Below are 17,601 nucleotides of genomic sequence, written 5' to 3' on the forward strand. Positions count from 1 at the left end.
AACCCACCCACAGGGGGTAGTGTGTTTGGTCCGCGAGAGGTATTTTATTTCCCTCAAGTCCACCGGCAAGCCAGTTAGGACCCTATCTGCCACCTGGGATACGCCACGTGGAAGTATCACCTCTCCCCCTGCTACGCCAGTGTAGAAGTTCATGGAGAAAGATTATTTATTAGCCAATGGAGTACATAAAGGCACTCACAAAACGAACTATTAAAATGCATTACGGAATTACTTAAAGAACAGATTTTCAGTGAATAGTTTTCTTATTTCCATATAGGTGGATGAAACCGTGGATGTCTCTACTTTTGTTTTCTTTTTTGCTGGTTGCTTTACGTCGCACCGACACAGGTAGGTCTTATGGCAACGATGGGAAAGGAAAGGGCTTGGAGCAGGAAGGAAGTGGCCATGGCCTTAATTAAGGTGCAGCCCCAGCATTTGCCTGGTGTGAAAATGGGAAACCATGGAAAACCATCTTCAGGGCTGCCGACAGAGGGGTGCGAACCTACTATCTCCTGAATACTGGATACTGGCCGCACTAAAGCGGCTGCAGCTATCGAGCTCGGTGATGTCTCTACTACAAGACTAATGAATGTTACTTTAGGTTATACCAATAAATCGGGGAGAAACTTAGAGAGATTTGTTGGCCTTAATTACTTGTTAAGAATGAAGCCGTACTTTCCGGTGTCAACTTAGTAAACTTTATGATATTTTAAAAGACTGAACCACTGAAGGTAATGGCACTATTTTGACTGACGTCCTGAAAACACAGAAGATCTTGAAAGATACATCAATATCGCAAACTTCCGATGGTTGCAGTGCATAGGCAGGTAAAACTTCTGGTGCACACCATATTGTAAACCACAAATACCCTCATGCCTCTTCACCCATTGTTAGAAGCATCAATTAAATTTGGTTGTGCTTGATGATTGTAAAACAATTGTGCAAGTTAAAAGTTTAGTAGCAAACTTTGCAGGATTTCATATTCTTTAACTTTTCTAGTAAAAGATATTTTCTTCTGAGAACAAGCAGGTTCAAATTAACAAGTACATGTGAAACCAGATGGAACTTACATTTGAACGCTGTTGCAACTATCCTACACTGTGCAGAACTAAAAGCCGCACTTTGTGATATTATGGAGAGTAATGGGAGGGATCTGGTGTTTCTTTTCCTACTGCAACTTTATCATTTATTTCCAACATAGGATTGTAGCTTACTGTTTGAAAACCTGCAAATCAAAATTGTAGTTATAAACTGCTGCACGATTGAAAATGAAAATTGCAACAGGGCAATTGAAAAACTAAGACACTAGAAGTATTTCTCGAATTTAAAGAGAAAGCTCTCTCCTAAATTCTGCAGGTGTAACTAAAATTCCTCTAAATAAACCAGGAACACAGAAATAGAAGAGGCTTGTGTTCGAAATAGTTGACACTCTAATACCAAGCATGTAAACCAAAGTCCAGGACTTTCAGAAGCTAGATTTTACAGAAGAGGCAGATAAGAAAAAAATTTTCATATTAGAGCAGGCCAAATAATTTCCTGACATGTATTCTCAAGAAACTGTTTAAAGTGTATCCATTTTTCCACAGGTACCTGTAGACTGGGTCCACATGTCTGATGACCTACAGCACCACCACATCCATCACGATTAGAACTAGACATTCCTTAGTAGAGAATTGCTACTGTAAGGGGGATGGCACTCAGTAGCATTCTCCACCTGTTTCCATGTTACTGCTAATGTAATTTAAAATGAAATAAACCAATCAACACCCAGCTCACCCCTAAACAGAGGAAGTCTTGGACCTTATGAATCCATCTTGATCAGTGTTACAGTTGGTGAGGTTCTCTTCACGTAAGACAACAGTCAAGCTGAGGTAACCTCAAAGGTATGCGGCCTAAGTTTACGGTATCATGTGAACTGACTTGCACATGGCGATGTGAACATACCTGTGTTATCCTCTGGCATGTAATAGTCAAGGAAGAGTTGCAATAACTTAACTTTAATGAAGTTTTTCCTTAATTAATATTTAAAAGTTTTCAGGCTTTCTTCCAATGGAGTGTAGCCATACAGGAGGGTGTCCTGTTAAGCATTAAGGATGTATGGATGTTGGTCCTCGTTTCCCTTGTTCACTTTGTGTTCTGGTGACTAAGCTTTTCCAAATTTATCATTTTTATCCCTGCACTTTGGTCAATAATTTTCTTTCCATGTCTTAGGCCCAAATGTAATATGTGTCATTAGGCCTTCTGCTGCACTAGGTTTAACCGAAAATCATATCACGGAAATGCTTGTGTAGGTTCGGCACCCCACTCTATTTCTTAGCCCTTTCTACTTATGTCAGTCCTTGACCATATTGTATGGGCTACTGTTGCCATTTCTTTTAGATCCCACTGATATGTACATAGTGTTGCTGCTTCCCTCTGAAATAAGGGCAGCAAAATATGTGATATGGGTCTATAATTACGTAACTCTACAAATTTTTAAGAATTTTATGGAACTGACTTGATACTGCCTGATTTATAGTAACTTGGCCGTGCTGATTTTGAATCTCTCATACTTTTTCTCCCATCACCCTCAGTTCTTTTGTTATTACTATAAATGTCAAAATATTTTTCTAAACTTTACGGGTTACTAAATACATATATTTTTATTTTACTAAATTTGTATCATCAAAACAAAGTGGCACACTCAGAAATAATACATAAACATCCTGCAAAAATATCAGATCTCTATATTGCATATATTCTGAAATAATGGCTCATTAGTGAGGTAGATCTTGACGAATTCCTTAATTTTATTACATCACAAATTTGGTTGGATGTACCTCTCAGGATTCGAACAAAATTTGAAATTCTTATTCATTTATCATACAAAAACTTACATTAGATGCAGAATTTACTAGCACGTTATCTTTAGACTCCAGAACCTGAAGCAGTTGGGAAGCTTTTTCTATGAGTTTTTCTTTTATGCAAAGATGGATCATCCTACTGAAGAAACCAACAATTGCCCCTCATCATGGAGGGATCCCATCTGCCTCGATATATGCATTCCATTTGTAGCATATCTTGGAGAAAATGTTCCCCTTGCTCATCGCTAACTGCACCTAAATTCTCAGGGAAGAAGTCTAAGTGTGAATGTAGAAAATACGTTTTCAATAACAACTTACATCGTTTGTGTAGTTATTTAAAAGATCATTGATATGTGTATCACTATTCTGTACATTTTAGTTTCCTAGAAACCCATTCACCACATTTTTGAATGGCAACCATGCAGTAAGTTCAACGGGATTCACCTTAGCATCAAATTGTGAATTCATGAGCAACTGTCTTATCTGAGGACCAAAGAAATTCCTTCTTTTATCTTGGTTGCACTTGTACTGGGAAACAGTTCTGTCAGGTATTTGAAACCTTCCCCTGTTATGTCCATTCACTTCACAAAGTTTTCAATGAACCCCAGTTTTATTTGTAAAGGTGGAAGATAAACATTTAAAGGGTTCACCAATGGCTTGTGTTTTATATTCTGCCTCCCTGGTTTGAATTCTTCTCTCTTCGTCCACTCTTTGATTACATAGTCTTGTTCAATAGCTCGACTATCCCACAGGCACAGGAAACAACAAAATTTGGTGAATACACTCTGCAATCCTAGAGGAAGTCCAATAACTTCTAAATCACCACAAATATGCCAGTTACGTTCCTTGTATTTAACGGCTTCTAGAATTCCTGACATACTTTTGTGTGTTTCTTTCACACCAACTAAATGGGCAACGAGAACAGATGACAGTTCATTGTCATTGTGAAGTAGTATAGCCTTCTAACTAAATTTGAAAGAATCTATAAATAAATGCCAATCTTCAATACTGTACACAATGTTTAGCTTTGACATCAAGCGAGTCACATCACAACAAACACAGAGTTAACCATCTTGCCTATGATATGGTAATAGGTTTTAATTCCTATTTTGATAAAAGATAACTTTCATGTCTTTCCCACTAAATTCCACTCCTGAAGTCTTGAAGCCAGGACTTCAGCACCTTACTATGACAAATGTATGTCTCGCACTAAATCATTAAGTTCATTTTGTGAAGGAAAATATGGATATCATTCTTCCATAGCACAGTAGGATGACTCGCTAGATGCTGATGCTATTACACCATTTTCTGATTTGTTGTCTCTGTTTCTGAATTGGTCTGATGACTGAACAGAAATTGGGATATAAGATTTTGTGGGTTTTTTTTGCTAGTTGCTTTACGTCACATCAACACAGATAGGTCTTATGGCAACGATGGGACAGGGAAGGGCTAGGAGTGGGAAGGAAGCGGCCGTGGCCTTAATTAAGGTACAGACTGGTGTAAAAATGGGAAACCAGGGAAAACCATCTTCAGGGCTGCCGACAGTGGGGTTCGAACCTACTATCTCCTGAATATTGGATACTGGCCGCACTTATGTTTTTTTATGAAGACCACATTATTATGGTTCTGCAGGCCTTTGGGCTGAGCATCGGTCACTTGGTAGGCCAAGGCCCTTCAAGGGCTGTAGTGCCATGGTATTATTTACATTATTATGGTTATGCTGAAATAACAGTGATTGGTATGATTTTCTTGTTCACGCCATGCAGCATGTGCTGTTTCTCCTAGTTTACTCAATGAGTTAGTTTCACATAGCATCGGATGCAACTTATATGTGCGAAATGTTTATCTTCTACACAAGTATAAAGATGAAAATTTCCCACCTAATCAATACTTTATTATATGAGGTGTCAAAAATATTTCATTCACATTAAAACCACAGTACCAGTTTCGACCCATTATTTAGGTCATCATCAACTGCTGATGAACAAAACTTCACTGTGATGAACACTGTGAGATTGCAGGATCTTTGCAAGGCATTGCCATGGTAATAATATTTGATTAGTATATCTATAACTGCCAGACACCACTCAATAGCAGTAAAGTCAACAAACAAAATACTCTTATCATATAACTGAACTGACTGGATGCTATTCAAAATATGTATGTCACCCTACAACTGGTCCATGGAGGGAGCTAGTTAACAGATAAACAACAAATTCAATGTTGTGCAGCATTTGGGCTGTAAAACTAAACTGTACTTGCCTGTTTTCATCTTTGAAGTACGGAACCAACTGAGGAATTGTATGTTGTTCTGTAATTACTTCATCCTTAATGTCTGCAGCAGGCTATAAGTAATAAGCAAGATATTAAATTAAGATAAATGGCATAGCAAAAATAAACATTTAATAAAAAAGAAATGACACAGCTGATAAAGTAAAAGCCATATTTACACAATAATCAAAATATAATTAATATAAATTGTACCAACCAAAATATAATGCAGCAGTAATTAAGAATGGAAAATTGAAGGAAACAAAACTTAGTACAAGGAGTGGTAGAACAAAATCCTCAATATTGATAGGAAGAAAAAATGATGAAATATTATTACATGAAAGATCAGTGATATTAAATTCCAGTATAATTAAGCTTGTCATCACAGTCGAAACCTGATCAAGAAACAAATATATTAAACTGATATATATGACACAGTTTGATATATTTCTTCAGCACAAAAATATATACAACCACTCTGAGTGCAATCCAAATATGCTTTTGCAACTTTTTACAATTATTAAAAAAGAATTTCCTAACAGTTTAAGACATCTTAGCCTAGTAACTGATGAAGAGTTCAATGCAATGTAAATTAGAAACAGCGTGATCAGTTCGAAACGTGGCGAAACTTACCTCAGACTGCCACAGGTGCATCTCATACCATAGAGTAAAATATATCTAACAGTTGTATATCCATCAAGAATGGACTACTTTCTTCTCAATGGACAAACATCTTAAAGATAGAAAAACAATATTGTCACAGTTCAAAGTGTTCCCAGCCAAAGCCATTGCTATGAGTGTAACAAGACAGATACCCTTCATCACATTCTTGGTTTCTGCAGAAAGTGGAGCTCATCAGACTTCATAGGACAGCCAATTACTTTAGAAATATAAAACAGCTCAAAGTGTACGAAGACGTAACCTGGACATCAGCTGAAGGTTCAATTAAATGAACGGACATGGTAGCAATGTATAGGAAATCCAAAAAAGGCACCGTTATTAATCCAACAGCCAGATTTAAGCAAGCTGCAAAGCAATACAGAAAAGAAGAGTTCCTATGAGCCTTGCTCTTGTGACATGGGATACAAGTACAAAATTAGCAACTGGTTTGGTGCATGCTTAATAATCACAAATTAATGTGTGAAAAACTTTCAAATGATTTTGACTCCCTATGAAAGTTCTGCAAGATACTGTATATCATCTGCAATATTATGAGATCTCCTACAAAAAGTACAAAACCATCTCTAAATCATAAATTCCCAACAAAATAACCAAACATTCTCTAAATTTCTACAAAAAATAAATACATCACATGTAATATCATTTCTAAAGCGGAACATTCTCTAAATTTCTACAAAAAATAAATTCATCACATGTAACTTCATTTCTATGGTCTTTATAAATTCATCAGTACGCTGAAGCTTTGCAGTTTCCCTAGGATTACAGCAGCTATCCAGAGTGGATTTCCTCCCTCTAGTCAAAATATACTTAATGGAAAGGGACATACTACTATCAAATCAAGTCATTATTATATAGAGAGATAGGAACCAGAAAATGAACACACAAAGAGAGAAGCACCTAAAGAGAAAACAGAACAGTGGGATCATCACAGGATAACAAACTCCACACCATCACACAAGGTCAACCCTCGTCCTCTCTTCCTCTTCTTCCTTTTCTCTGCACTGCCCTGCCATTGCCTTTATGCATTATATTTATTGACCTGTCACTTGTGTGTTCCTTTCTATTACTTGAGATGACAAAGAGGTTGAACACTGAGAAGACATACACTAATCCTCATCCAACAAAGCTCTCTGGTTAGATGACTTGTCTACCATAACCACCAAATTCAACCAACAAATGGTCAGTCACTGCAGTTGTTCTTCACCGGGTGAGTTGGCCGTGCAATTGGGAGCACACAGCTGTGAACACACATCTGGGAGCTAGTGGGATCGAACCTCACTGTTGGCAGCCCTGAAGGTGGTTTTCCGTGGTTTCCCATTTCACACCAGGGAAATGCTGGGGATTTACATTAATTAAGGCCACGGCCACTTCCTTTCCATTCCTAGGCATTTCCTATCCCATCATCGCCATAAGACCTATCTGTGTCGGTGCGACGTAAAGCAAATGGCAAAAAGAAGTTGTTCTTTGATTCTTTAAAATGAGAAGTCTTATTCAGTATCAATGTTAACAAAAATCTACAACATTTTTATTCCCCTTCAAAAGGCCTTTGTTCAGGTAATTTACTTTAAAACTATATAAGCAGAAGAGGAATTTCATTCACAGACAATGACTTAGCTTTGTATGAATCTCTTGGGTTTATGAAAGACACAAATTGCAGGGAAGCTTTATGTTCTCTTCCTCAGAATTTATTTTCTTTTACAATTAGTTGTAGTGCTGCACCAACACAATTAGCTTTAATGACGATGATGGGATAGGAAAAAAAAAAAGACTGTGGCCTTAATTAAGGTTTACCTGTTGTAAAGGTGGGGAACACTGAAAGAAATATGTTCAGGGCTGCTGACAGTTGGATTCGAGCTCACTATCTCCTGAATGCAAGCTGATAACTACATGTCCTAAACTGTGCAGCCACTTGCTTGGTTTCGACAGGTTTTGCAAGTGATAAAAATCATTGTTTCCGTATTGAAGATACTGAATGTAGGATGCTAAATGGTTTATTTTGTCACCTATTGAATACATATAAATTTTACATTTAGGAATTTATTAATTCCACTTGAGACATGTTTCGCCCTTCATTGAGGGCATCATCAGTCAAATCACCTTCTCAAGGCAAAAATCAGGTACCTGATTAGTATTTAACATGCACATATTAATACACATTACAATGGGAAAATTAAGTACGAGAAGCACTTGTACAATGGTGATGGTTAAACAATATAAGTTTATAGAATAAGAAGTCGGCACCAATGTTTAAAATTACTGGGTAATTATAGCAGAGTTCAGCAGTGGTGCTCTGAAGAATAATTGATGCACTCATAGGAAATTATAAACTTTATAAAATTATTTACAGTATAACAGTCATGGGGAAAAGGTTTCACATACACTAATCCAGTCATCCACCAGATAGCCAACCCCCTAAAAAAGCACGAAGTCAACATTGCTTTTAAAATGCAGAACACAAACCAGAACATATTTTGCAACCAGAACTCTGTCAATCCAAGAAAAAATCACTACGCAGGCTCAGGTATTTACAGACTCACCTGTTCACAATGCAATTTCTCGTACAAAAGACAAACTGGCCGAAGCTTCCAAACCCGTTATTTAGAACACTACAACGCCCAAAAACATAATAAATTTTCCGCAATGAGCACCCACATGAGGGACACTGGCCACCACTTCACCACAATAGAACAAGACTTAAAAATCCTAAAAAAGAGTTGAGAAAGGTAAACTAATGACTGAGTTTAAGAACCTATACATCTTTCTAGACCAACACTTCAATAAAGACAAAAACCTCAATGAGATAATAGATATTAAAAAAAACCCTTTATGAACAAATTCCTACCTTGCTACAAAAAATGAATTTTTAAGGCAACATCTTGTATAAAATCTTTAATGCCACATTAACTAACTCACCCAGCACGTCAACAGTTACCCCCCTACCCCCCTCCCCCATTCCCACCAATTCCCCCACACGCAATGACAGCAGGCCCATATCACCTCCCACCCATGCACTTCCCCCTCCACTACGACCCCATCGATACAATACGAGAAATAAAAGTCACCGGACCATCAAAAACGCTACAACACCCAACACTAGCGAATAACATTCAACCGCAATAATAAGACATCAATACTATCCACATAATTTTCGAGTCCATACATCCCCCCCGTCCCTCTTTTTACAAACCAACACTTTATCAACCAGCACTCCCAACATATAACAAGCTCACCCCTCCACTCTACCCTCCTCCAAACCGACAGCTCACCTTTGCGCATGAACTCCGCCCATGCTCCTCCCTCCCAAAGCTACCCACCCCCTCCCGCCGCCATTGCCAACCACATGTGCGTATTACCGACTGAGCCTCCTTCATAGTCAACCAACATCCATCAACAAATTGCCTCTCAGCGACACATCAGATATGTAACATAACATTTACTCTTCATTACTTACCATGATCTTTTCTTACACACCTACTAATACTATTAACATCTCGATTACAGATAACTTCCACTTCATACAATCCAACTTTCAACAACACGCTAGAATTCCAGCGCACATCGGCATGAATATGGCGTGCCACTATGGCTCCTCTTCGCAGACAGAATGAGAAGATGCCTCATCCCAGCTACAACGCTCTGACCCTGCAGTTACCATATTCTAATCTCTCCACTGCAGTTCACAGCATAAGCAACTCCATTCTATTTCACCAGACCAGCAACAAAAAACAGTAACTTCGTCCTGAGGTCCTTCATACTTTCATTCATGAAATTATATCAATTTAAGTTTCAATGGCATCTCACACCGATGTTTTCACCCATCATTCCAAGCTACAAGAAGTTAACTAAGAAAAAGCGCAGGATTCAACCTGCAACATATTCCCAATAACACAATTACCTACAAATAACTGCCATCATTGTTGCCATTCAAATGCACCGTATACTCAATGACACCCATTGAGTCTCCGTCCACGCAGACTCGTTCACCATACCGAACCCAGTGTTTCAACTAGACAACTTTCTGTTTGATGCCTATTGAACTTCATTTGGCTATGGAATATTTTCCCTGCCCCCTGTGACTATAAACTAAGATTAAACCACTCTGCATATTTCTGATATGTCAATGCTACAATCATCTTCCAATGATTAAAACAACGGGACGCACTTGGTACTAGACTTTTTTATATCCTTGCTCACCTAGCTGCTCTCTTGTAAATATGTAAATAAACTGTAAATTCTCAACTGTTCAATTGGATAATGTAAATTTACCAACCACTGACAGTAATTTTTGTTACAAACACTGACGCCGAACACTATACCCTTTCCCCCATGACTGGTATACTGTAAATAATTTTATAAACTTTATAATTTCCTATGAGTGCATCAATTATTCTTCAGAGCACCACTGCTGAACTTTGCTATAATTACCCAGTAATTTTAAGCATTGGTGCCAACTTCTTATTCTATAAACTTATATTGTTTAACCATCACCATTGTACAAGTGTTTCTCGTACTTAATTTTCCCACTGTAATGTGTATTAATATGTGCATGTTAAATACTAATCAGGTACCTGATTTTTGCCTTGAGGAGGTGATTTGACTGATGATGCCCTCAATAAAGGGCGAAACAAGTCTCAAGTGGAATTAATAATACATTCTTAAATGTAAAATTTATATGTATTGAATAGGTGACAAAAGAAACCATTCAGCATCCTACATTCGACAGGTTTCCCGATTAACAGGAGCTGCTGCATGTTAATAAAATTGTGCCCTCATAGAAGAAAATTGGTTGGATGTGAGTATGGCTGAGTGGAAGAACATGGCCAGGAGCTGACCACCAACAGACTGATGATTGAGTTCACCAGAAACACCAGGGAGTTATGGAGGAAATCTCATCTGAGGAGGAGAAAAGGACAGAAATATCTCTCGCTTCAAATGAGACTGGGGAGATGTGTTAAATTTGGGAAACCGTGCAAACATTTTACGAAAATATCACCAAATAAAGCTGTCCAAGGGATGACTCCGTTTATTGACAATGTAACATTGCATTTCATTAAATCCTCGAAAGCCATTGGATAGGATTCGTGTTAAAATCGCATGGAGAGAGAAAATTCCAGTAAACCAACATTCCGATATTTGTTGTGAAAATGGGGCTACATAGTAACCCTTCTCATCTTTAATCTCTTGTCACCCTCAAACCAGCCAAAATTCAATTATGAAGTGCAAGTTAATTTTTTTACTAAACGACATTTTAGTTTATATTTTGTATTAATAATTTTCAATTTGCTGTGGAACGTATAATCCATTTAAATATTTGCTATGGGGAAATTCACTCTGGATTGCAAGTACATTTACAGAATATATTCCTCTTCTTGATGACCACCTCCTTCTTGTATAACCCCCGCCCTTACATCTGAATCGATGATGATTTTACCTCTGGACACCCAGGAGCAAGCTATCATCAGTACATCATTCAATCATAATTACTAATACAAGGTCATATTACTCAATGGAAAGTTATTGACATTGAATGTCTGCTACCCTCCTTTTCGATGAGCCTAGTCTCTCTACAGCCACCACATATGGTTGTGCCAATCTGGGTTACATTTCATATAATATTCCCTTTTACTACTTCCTTCACATCCTTCTAATATAATAATATAATTGCACCAAAATGTGCTGTTGATGAATGTTACAGTTTTGCACCTAGTTTCTAAGTGGCCTTATTTTTTTCTACATAACTCACAAGTGATTAAGACATGTATTTCTGACCACACGGTTCACACACACTACCTGGGTTGGGCAATGCCAACTCTTCCCTTTGTGCAGCTTACCATGTAAATCTTGGCCTGCCTCTCGTGTCACAGACCAGTTTGGCTAGTTTCTATCAGTCACTGTGACCATGGCGTAAAACTCTGTGTCTATCACAGTTCTATTTCTAGCCCTTAGCTCCAGTTCATTCTTTACATTTGTCACGGCTGGCAGTAGTTTCCATCTTATGTCCTCTATGGGTAATGTCTCCCAGGCTAGCTTGTACACCAATCTGCTGGGTGCATACTTTGACACGGCGAGAACTTTTCTTAAATATCTCCCCTTCACTCATTTTATATCCACAAGCTGCAAGACATATGTACTGCATGATGATACTTTAGCTTCAGATAGTTTCACAGCTGATTTTAGTAACAGATTCCCCAAGTTCCAGATGTCATTCGTACTTCCGATGGCTGCTGTTATCCTATCAAGACAAATTTGAAACAATCTAGCATTGTCTGGAGCATTATTCCTAGGAACAGGAAACAGATGTGCCTTTCCAGAAGATAACCAGTTTAGTTGCCTGTATGTTTATCTTTAGCTCATTCTCCTGTGCCTACTTTGTTAAATTGCTCACTGCTGACTGCAGATTATCCTTGTTCTTGGCATTCCTGTCACCACACCCTGGACAAAGACAATGAGAAGGAGTGGACTTAATGGGTCACCTTGGAGGACACCAACCTGTTATTTCCAGGATGAAGATGGTTTTTGGACAGTGTGTCATTTGTCAGTTTTGTTGCCCATACCCGTCCTGCAAGATCAAGTAAGTTTTTCATTACCAGTCTTCAGTTTATGGTGTCGAATGCTTTACAATAATCAATAAAGACAATGTTGTGTACCCCCCCCCCCCCAATGAACCACTCTGAGTTTCCACTGTCCCTTCACGTACATTCTTCAGTAGGAACTCTACTGCAATTATTGTGGATCTGCCCTTGCGGAAACAGAACATCCAATCTGCCAACTTGTCACCCAATATCTGTCCGGCTCCATGCCTAATGGTTAGCGTGCTGGCCTTTGGTCAAGGGGTCCCGGGTTCGATTCCCGGCAGGGTCGGGAATTTTAACCTTAATTGGTTAATTTCACTGGAACAGGGGCTGGGTGTAAGTGTCGTCTTCATCATCATTTCATCCTCATCATGACGCACAGGTCGCCTACGGACGTCAAATCAAAAGACCTGCATCTGACGAGCCGAACTTGTCCTCGGACACTCCCGGCACTAAAAGCCATACGCCATTTCATTTCATTTTTACCCAATATCTCATTTATTTTCCATGTTATTATACTTGTTTTTATCTTAAAGGCTGTGGCCTAGTGATTCAGGATCTAAGATATTAAGATGACAGGAAGGATTTCCATTTCCTGACAATTGTTACAACAGTAAGATGAAAGGGAATGTTTCTACCTCCTGACAGTACAAGTAATGAAAAATTAGTATGTGAGACACATCAAAAAGGCACACTGTCAAAATTTCAACCTATTTCTATTCAAGCTATGAACATCTGTTCCAACTCCTTGGGAAAAAACAGGCAGCATATTATAGCTTTATACATAGCGCCTTAAAAATACCCCTCACACCTAAAGACCTCAACAAAGTATATATACAGTATATAAGGAACCTAGCCCAGTTTAAGGGATTTAATTTAGATATGGTCAATAGGTTCCACTGATATAATTGAGTGTCAAACTACCTAGTAGAGGGCAAGATGGTCTGTCTATTATTATTATTATTATCAGTATTGAATATCGAAAGCAGTTTGGAACCCTATTTTACATAGTATACTAGGGTTATAGTTAAAAAGCATTTTCAGTTTTACAATGAAAATGAATTAACGTATTTAATTGGCAGAAAATGACGAGGATGAAGTTAATCAAATATCTGTAACAGCATGGCTACTTAAACAAATGATGCAGGGGTTTTGATATTGCATTATTGCAATAATTTAAATGAGAGTTCAAGTCATGCCTTCTTCTTTCAAATTCAGCACATTCAAACAGGAGGTGGTCCACTGTTTTCGAGGATCCACAGACATGCATGTAGCCGTCAGAACGATTGATTCCAAATCCATGAAAATAATAACAAAATTTGCCAAGACCAGATAAAAATTGAGTTACTTCAAAGCTTGGCACCAACATGTTACTTTGCAGGCGGTTGAAAACCTCGGGAAAGAATATTTCTCTGGTGATTTGGCCTTTAGAGGAACAATTCCAAATGTTGTTCCATTGATGGATTATGTGCTTCTTTATGATGTTTCTAGCATTGCTATTGTATCTATTGTCAGAGAATCTCTCATAGAAATTTGTGTCATTATTGAACGCCTGCAAATTTCTTCTTCATTAAAATGATGGACTAGTGAACTTAATTGGCTGAATGCTATCTCTGATCCTAAGAGTGATAACTTGTATTGACTGCGAGTTTCAAACGTACATTGGCCTGCCACATTAAGGCAATTTTCAAACATAGCAGTTTGAATGATCAGGTCTCTGCCTGTTGATTCGAACTGAAGTTATAATTTTCAGTTCCTTCTGATAGGTCATGTGACTTGAGTGGCTGTAACCAGGCTCCTGAAGATGAATGAAATGGACTTCACTCTATTTTGGCGATACTACATTACCCCAGTCATTCCGGAGGTTGCATATTTCTTACTTTCTGCTCTTTATTTGTAATATTACTTCAAGGGCAGTTATGAAACTGTGTGTGTAACTGAACGCCACACACAAATTTCATGAAGCTGCTTGTTTCCATGGCACCGGACACATGGTGAGCGAAACCCTCATTCTATATCTCTTTATGTTCCACTGAGCAATGTTTCTGCACATATGTCTCCTCTCCTTGTAGGTATTCCAGGTTAATTATTTTCCATATAATTCGGCAACTGTTGCATGTTGGTGAAGGTTCATTAATTTTCTTTGTGGTGCACTGTAGTCATCCTTGCAGGTCAGAGATTTTCCCTCACCTTGCACCTTGTTCCAGTATTGTTGAATACTGTAAATGCATTGACCATATTTGAATACAGTATACTGGACTATACATGAAAAGAATGCACAGAATTTATTACAAAGGATAGATGAAGTGGAAAAGGAGATGAGCAGGAAGTAAGTAGCAGGTGAAGATGTAGATCATATATCAACAGTTGCTGTGACAATGTTGAACAAATTTAACAAAATAGTGAAAGTGGGATTTCTTGGAATTGAAAGAGAACCTCTTGTTGCAAATTCTGATCATGTGGTATAAAACAGTCCCGTATCACAGGGAGAAAATGGAGAAGTCGGATGTACAGTGCAGACAGAGGACGCACTACTATGCACAGGAATCTCATGCCACAGGACAAGCACGAAATGTAATGTTGGCAATGGAAGCATGGGATTTATTTTTCCCCAAAGACACTATAATGCTAATTGTGCATTGTACCCATCTTGCATAGGCAGAGATGAGTAAAAGAGTCACACGTGAAGGAGATGTCCATGATACTGATTAGCACATTCATGACTGGATCCGAGTTTTTGCCTATAGCGCGTGACCATGCTGTGGACTGTATACGAGTTAGCCTGGATTAGCACAACCTTGAAGTGGAGCCATTCCTGGCCAGCTGGGATCTATTTTGGTCACAAATACGTGTGAGAGAAATGAAAGTACTACCCTTATGAATGCTTCTACTCACCAGAAAACACCTGGTCATAGCAATTTTACCTCCCAATGCACTTTGTTTTGCTTCTGAAGGTAGCCTAGCACTGGCCCAACTAGCTGCGTAATTGGTTTGTGATTGCACAAGCATGTGTATAATCGTGTTCTGAAGTATAACCATGGCATGTAGGGACAGTATAAATGATGCAAGTGGTGCGAATATACAAAGCACAGTTTTTCAGCTGCTTGAAAATTATCTTGGCCTGAATATACAGTCTATATGGACAATTATTACAATAGCGTTCGACTCGCAAAACAATTACGGGAACAGAACACTGCTGTATGCGGAACAATACCTTCAAATAGGGATGTACCAAAAGATCTAAAGGAACACCAGGCAATTCTCAAATGGGGGAGAAAAGTGAACCCGACATACAAGTACAGTCACCTCTCTCTGACATCTCAGCTCCATCTACACCATCAGCTCCTAGTCAACGTCCTGCGATTTTGCCGCGAAAAAGGGCACCGGCCAAGGATCCACCATTTAGGTTAGATGGGAAGAGAAAAGAGCATATTCTCTTGAAGTTTCCATCATCAAATAAAGTCAAGTTCCCCTCAAGAACGTGCAAAATGTGCTTCTAAAATAAAAATTATTAGAGAAACACGCTATTTTTGTGGAAAGTGTGGTGTTTCCATTCACCCAAGAAAGTCTGACATTACCTACCGCACCCTAATTTAGTTTTCACATCTTGTTTAGTTTATAACTTATTGTGAGCAGAATTCGTCGTCATTTGCTCTGCCACTAACAGCTGGAATAGCTGGGTCGGCATGAATGTGTTAAACAAGGTAGAATACTCTGCATTTGTAAATGAAGTATTGTAAAGCTATAATAATTATCATGAAAATAAATACAAAAAAAATGTATCAATTAAATCTAAAACTGACCTATGTAGATGACTCTTAATTTAAGTTAAGAAATTATACATTAAGCTAATAAATTCCATGTAAGGCTACTCAGTTTTCCTAATTCTCGGTTAACACCCTGTTTTGATGATTTTCATGCATTTGGCTAATGCTCTTCTTTATCTTGTCTTCCCTTCTTCCGTCTGGGGACTGCACTTATAACACACCTGTCTTGAAACTGTTATTGCACCCTATCTTCTTGTGTTTATGTGGGTGGTTCACCTTTCATTTCTTTGGAAAGGATTGTTAAATGGGACTGATGTGTCTGTGATGTTGGGCAACAATTTATTTCCTTAGTTGTTGGAAATATTGGATGTTATTTCAGGGTTTAAGTTTTGTGAAATTCTCTTATTGATATTAATCAATTATAAATATTTTTCTGCTAAATAGCACAGTTTTATTTATTTATTTATTTATTTATTTATTTGAACCTTATGAAATCAATCAATCACTACTGATCTGCATTTATGGCAGTCACCCTGGTGGCAGATTCCCTATCTGTTTTTACAAAGAAATTGGAAATTTATTGAACATTTCCCTTAGTGAGATAATCCAATCCCTAGCTCCCCTCCTATACATAAATATTTTCTCCCATGAATTCCAACATTATCTTCATATTGTGATCTTCTCTACTTTTATAGACACGACTCATTGCCTACTAATGTCATTCCACATGATCTCTCCACTGACAACTCGGAACATACCCACTTATTACAAGTTATAAATCTCATTTTTGGGTCCATATTCAGCAACTTATATTTTTCACTTTTCACGGTTCGGTGTTACATAAAAATTTTTACATTATTAATGTTTTCACAGGACATGTTGCATCTAAATTTTGGGCATTATAAGCCGTAGTTCCTGCTCAATGATCAAAATATTCAGGATCCTGCATATTTGTATCCTTTTAAAATCTTTAGAACTATCATGCTACCTTGAATGTTGTTCCAAAAACATGTTTTTTATAGATATATTATGTAGACATCTGGCTATTTTTTAACTATTCTGGCTAGTAGAATATGCATAAAACAGTGATAATAAGTACAGTTATTCTGTTAAAAGTAAGCATTACTTAAAACAACATTGCTATATTTTATATCTTATTAAAAGAAATTGGCTGGTTTGACTGTGCTGTATTTACTGTCCAAATTGCATATTATTCCTTGACTGACTGAATACATAATCTTCAGGTCACAATTTTCATGCTCTCATTGGAAACATTATCAAACTTGGGTGTGACAATGAATAATCCATACAATTATTCTGTTAAAAAGTACATTTACACTTGATGAACATTAAATAAAACCAAGTTTCTATGTTTATATCATACTAAAAGACATTGGCATGTTTAATTATGCAGTCCTTAATGTCCTAAGTGGTGTATTATTCCCATGATAAATGAATAGTAATCTT

This window comes from Anabrus simplex, chromosome 13 (assembly GCF_040414725.1).
Source record: "Anabrus simplex isolate iqAnaSimp1 chromosome 13, ASM4041472v1, whole genome shotgun sequence".
Taxonomy (NCBI): Eukaryota; Metazoa; Arthropoda; class Insecta; order Orthoptera; family Tettigoniidae; genus Anabrus; species Anabrus simplex.